The sequence below is a fragment of the Rhagoletis pomonella genome, unplaced genomic scaffold (genome assembly GCF_013731165.1).
Source record: "Rhagoletis pomonella isolate Grant_MI unplaced genomic scaffold, Rhpom_1.0 Rhpom_scaffold_00240, whole genome shotgun sequence".
NCBI classification, from domain to species: domain Eukaryota; kingdom Metazoa; phylum Arthropoda; class Insecta; order Diptera; family Tephritidae; genus Rhagoletis; species Rhagoletis pomonella.
The window spans coordinates 1-5919 of NW_023458794.1; positions in this window are offsets into that span (position 1 = coordinate 1).

The window sequence follows — 5919 nt, forward strand, 5'->3', positions numbered from 1 at the left end:
TTGCACTTTTTTTCCATATAAACATGAATTTCTTGTTATTTATAATGCTGTTCAGCATTCACGAAATGCGGCAAGCAGTTCAACAATTATTAATAGAAAGAAATGAGCTTCATAAACTATCTAGAGTAAATTCAAATGTATTGGAAAAATTGCTAAAATTTCTGGCCCATTTCAAGATGTGGTCTGAAAATTTGGGCGCGGATTTAAATCCAACCATCCATGAGCATGTTCTGTGGTACAAAAAACTACAAAAGCATTGTTAGGCGAATGCATCTGTTGCTTTAAATAAAAGATTCCAACCAAGTTCAGTCCAATTTCTGAGATTGTTTTTAAATCCTCCGTTTAAAAAGTTACAGTTTGTATATGCTGAACAGCGCGAACATATAATAGGGACAGTAAAGACAATGCTTGAAGATAACTTAGGTAGAAATGTACTTGAAGAAAAGAGCGCTCGCCCTCAGCACGATTTCCAAATTCTGCATGATGACATTCCTTCTACCTCGAAAAGGGCAAAATCCCGTGCAACTTTTGACAAATTTAAAGATATAATAAATGAACCTTCAGAAACAGTTTTTGAAAAAATTAATACGGAAATACAGATTTATTTGAAAAAATCGGAAAAAAAGTTGTGACGATGTTTTAAAATTTTGGGAGAAAGCTAAAAATTTACCACTTCGTAGAAGTCTTTCAGGGCAAATTTAAACATACCAGCTAGCTCAGCAACTAGTGAAAGAGTTTTTTCTGCGTCAGGCAGAATTCTGGAAGAATCAATATTGATACCAATTCTTTTCTATACTCGTATTAGATAAATAAATATATCTGAAATTTGTTAAAATAATAATAGTGCCTTCAGCCCTTGCTAAGCGTTTTGCCAAGCTTTTGTAATAATACTTGTGTGATAATTTGTTTAGATCCGATCATTGGATGATGAAAAAATTAACGGTACTCCTAAATTTTTATATGAGAATGAGTCGGTTGTGATTTTTGCTTAAAAATTACTTGTTTAATTATTTAATGGTAATTGTATTACTTGCAAAAGAAATTGCTTTCATTCTTCTTCTTTCGTCAAAGTTTGATTATAATTTTGTATCAACGTTATACCTCGTTCAGCAATATCATTAACATATTTAATACTTTTAATCATCTCTAATACAACCAACTTCAGGGTAATTTTTTAGAGCATTTAGCATTTAATGCCCTACAAGAATATGCCTTGAATAAACTTTTACCTCTTTTTTATACCTTTTTTTAACGGGTCAAAATTAATAAAATTTTTAATGCAAACGAATTATTTTACATGTTTTTTACATAGAAAATTTCAAATGCCTACTAACATATTTTAAAATTGAAATAAAAATTTTTCCAAATGGGAGAATTTCCCTCTCAGCAAATAGGCCATTTTGAGCCCATAGCTTAGTTATTTTGGATCACCCTAATATATATATATACAAGAATTAGTCGTTTACAGTAATCAAAATAAGTGGACAATTTCCCGGAAAACATCCGCCAAAAAAGGCTGGATCCGCCGCTGGACCTGTGTTATTTTTGATTATGTACTTGGATGTGAAATAACACATTTTCTAAATTTTGTTAAGCATATTTGCGCTCCAATGCAACGAACATACTTGTTTTAAGCCATCTTACAAATTCTTTTATCAAGATAAAAAATCCCTACATGTCTGGCAAACAAATTGACATATCGTCGCCTGGGTAAAAGATTTTGATAATTTTTCGTTCTAGATGCAGTTATATATTTTGAAATAAGGTGTTTCGATTGGTGTTATTAGTTTTTAGATATCTCCTTTAGTTTCCGAGATATTGACTACAATTTGTTTGATAATTTAGTAAAAATTTAGTTAGTGATGCAGTTATATTAAACTAATCAATATCTTAAAAATGGCGTTCTCCATTTATGGATATCTCCTTTAATTTCCGAGATATTGAGTAAAAATTGTCGTTAATTTAGTAGAAATATTGATCACATTTTGTCGTATTTCATACAAAGTGACTGCCAAATTGTGGACAAATGACGCTTACGACAAAATTTTACTAAAGAAAATCCTTCATAAACTCAAAACTAATTAACAGTAAACAATAGAAATTAAATAATTTAAGAATTTTGTGAACTAGTAACATTTTCAGAGACTTTGGAGAAAATCTATCTTCGCGTTTTTGAGAAATTGCATTCCAAACTTCAATCGCGATTTCCCACAACCTGCCGAAATTAACATACGACAATCTTTTACCCAGGCGACGATATGTTAGCTAGTCTTTCAGTGTTGTTCAAGGTAATATGGCTTTCCTACGGCACCGTGAATTACTTTTCCGATCCTCCAATTATGATCACCAATTACCCCTTTCCCACGGGCACATTCTTAATTACATTTTGTCTACCTCTATGTTTTGTTTTTTTTCTTCGCTACAAAATTTATGCAAAATGTAAGCAATTGCTTTAAATTTATAAGTTTCCTCATTAAATTGGTGATGTACACAAATATTAAAAAAATTAGAGACGGCAGCGATTTGCTCGTAATTCGCATGGTAATTGGAATAATTCGAATTACGTAATTCGAAGGGTAATTGGAGGGCGAATTACGAATGAGAGAGCGAACTACGTAATTGGGGTGCCGTGGTAAAGACGTATTAAATATTACTGATTAAGGCTAAAAGGCGTTTAGACGGTTCAACTTTCACAGGCGGTTAGTTGAATCAAAAGTTTACATCATTTAACTGAAAGTTGAAAAATGTAAACTCCTTTTAAATACAATGATTGGTACGATTAGGAAGGAATGTTCTGAAGGAAATTTTTTGAAAATTTCATCACGGCTATTAAACCTGAAAAGGAGGACAAGGAGGACATTTTTGTTCAAAAGGAGGACAGAGAAGGACAATATTTTTGAGGAGGACAAATCACGTTTGAGGAGGATAATCCTCCACAAAGGAGGACGGTTGGTCAGCTTATCTTAAGGCCCGTATGCAGCTCTAAACAAAACGGTCAAGAAAAAATTGCCATTATTTAGTGTGTGTGTCCAAGGAATTTTGACATCTGAGCCTGTTGCCTCACTCTTTCCTCAAGAAATAATGGAACGTGGATATATTTCTGTTGCGAACCTGGGTTGCCTTGTGCTCTTTTTTCACAAAAAAACTTTGGAAAACCGTAGTTCTTCATGAATGGGAACACAGCATTATAATCTCATAATAATCGATAAGACTCTGTAATCGGTTTTCCTTTATTACTTATATACATGTACTAATTCTAGTTTACTACTTCGCTTGCATATTCATATTCATGTACTTTGCCCGAATAAATCAGTTCAATTTTGACCTTCATACGTACTCGTTTCATTATTGGACAAAGAAATTGGTCCTTCGAGCCGGATTTTTGGTTTTAACTTTTTTAAAAACACCGCGTATCACGTGTTTTAGTGGCACATAGTCTTTTTTTCAATATCGCGTTTTGATTAAAATACGAATACCGCGCATCAAGTATTCAAATCACCAATACAACCAAATTAGTTTAGCACGAAAAATGGATAAATTACTCAAACAACGTGGATGGGTTAAAGGCGCTATTACACGTGCGTGTGCTAGCGCTAAAAGCTTTGATACGGCTACGCCAATAGAACAGCTAAAAATCGTCTACATAAATTGGAGGAATCCTACAACGAATTCGTCGATATCAGCAAAGCTTTGTATGAGTATACAGAAGCCGAAAGTTTTTCAAATCCGGAGGAAGATGCCGAGGAGTACGAAGAAAAGTACTTCGCTGCTCATGCAAATTTAACTCACCTCATTAAGGATCATCCAGTTTCGCAAATCGTTAAGAATGACGACGCAGAAAATCCTTTTGAGAAGCTAGCATCGCAACAAGCAAAGTTCTTAGACGATTTCAGTGCAACAACTGCGCACTCAAATGTTCATTTCGCTAAGATCTCTCTACCAACGTTTTCTGGAAATTACGCTGACTGGTCGTCGTTTCGCGACATATTTCGAAGTGCAATCGACAACAAATCTACTCTCAGTAATATACAGAAGTTTCACTACTTAAAATCTTATTTAAAAGATGAAGCTTTGAATCTCGTGAAGCACATTCCATTAACAGAGAATAACTATAAAGATGCATGGGACAGACTTGTCGAGCGGTACGACAAAAAATAAATAAAAAATTGTCAACTCGCTTGTCCAACAGTTCTTGTCTTTGTCTTTGTGCAATAGCTCCAACTTAGTAGCTCTTCGGAATTTGACCGATAAAGCTGACGAAACTGAACGTGGTTTGGACGCCTTAAATTGTAATAATAGAAACCCTTGGCTGGTAACAATATTGTTGAGCAAAGTGGATGACGAGACAAGGAAAGAATGGGCGAAAAACGGCGATTCTCACACCGAACGGTCATTTGAGGATCTTCTAAAATTTCTCTCGCGTCGGTGTGATGCTTTCGAATCATGTAATACATCTCGTTCATTAAACAAACGGCAGACCGCATTAGCTCATCATGCCAACGCAGCAGAGTCATCAACAACAATCAAATGTTGTGCGTTATGCGGAGAACAGCACTCAATTTCTTAGTGTCAAAAGTTTAAACATATGGACAGCGATGCAAGAAAAGCGTATGTGAAGGAAAACCAATTATGTTTTAACTGTTTGAGCTCTTCGCACAAGGTAACTAATTGCCCATCGAACTTTCGATGTAAAACGTGCCGAGCAAGGCACCACACCTCAGTACACATGGAAAAAGAGCCGCTAAAAAACCCGCAGCTTTTGTAACCACAATTAAGGCCTGCACCCTCAACCAGTTCGGCGGTACTCACAGCTGAAGTCTCTGGAGATCAAGTACTTCAAACCAGAGACCATAACGATTATAAGAAATAAAATTAAATATTGCTCTATAATTATTACTGAACAATGGAAAAGTTGTTTTCGTCTCGCGGGACGATTATTTAAAGACGAATCTTATTTACGTCTTCTCATAATAATTATATGGGATTTTTATTTTTTTTCGTTTCTCGGGACGTTTATTCCAAGACGAATATTATTTACTTCTTCTTATAATAATTATATGGGCTTTTTATTTTTTTTTTCGTCTCTCGGGACGTTTATTTCAAGATGAATATTATTTACGTCTACTCATAATAATTTTATGGGCTTTTTATTTTTTTCGTCTCTCGGGACCTTTAATTTCAAGACGAATATTATTTACGTCTTCACATAATAATTATATGGACTTTTTTATTTTTTTCGACTCTCGGGACGTTTATTTCAAGACGAATATTATTTACGTCTTCTCATAATAATTATATGGGCTTTTTTATTTTTTTCGTCTCTCGGGACGTTTATTTCAAAACGAATATTATTTACGTCTTCTTATAATAATTATATGGGCTTTTTATTTTTTTTTCGTCTCTCTGGACGTTTATTTCAAGACGAATATTATTTACGTCTTCTTGTAATAATTATATGGGATTTTTATTTTTTTTCGTCTCTTGGGACGTTTATTTCAAGACGAATATTATTTACCCCTTCTCATAATAATCATATGGGGCTTTTATTAAATAAAAACTTCTTTATCGAGTTCGGAGATTTAGGACCGTTAACTTATCTATTTTCAAGTAATATTATGTAGTTTTCTGTAGTTAAATGAAATAAATAAACAAACTATAGCTTAACACAGATACGTTAACGGCCCTTAAAGCGTTAAATATATTTATATATATATATATTAAAGGGCTTTCCTTTTACGTGGTTTTGGTTCTTTTAAAAGGGTTGCCAGATGTTAGAAAATCAAATGCAAATAATCGAGTTCGGAGATGTTTACGAAAAATATTTATCCCACCGTCACCACGTCTGCACCTAGAATTGAAGAGATTGGTATGTAGAAGTGCAATACGGTTTTATTTTTCAAAAAAGTTTTGCCACATAAT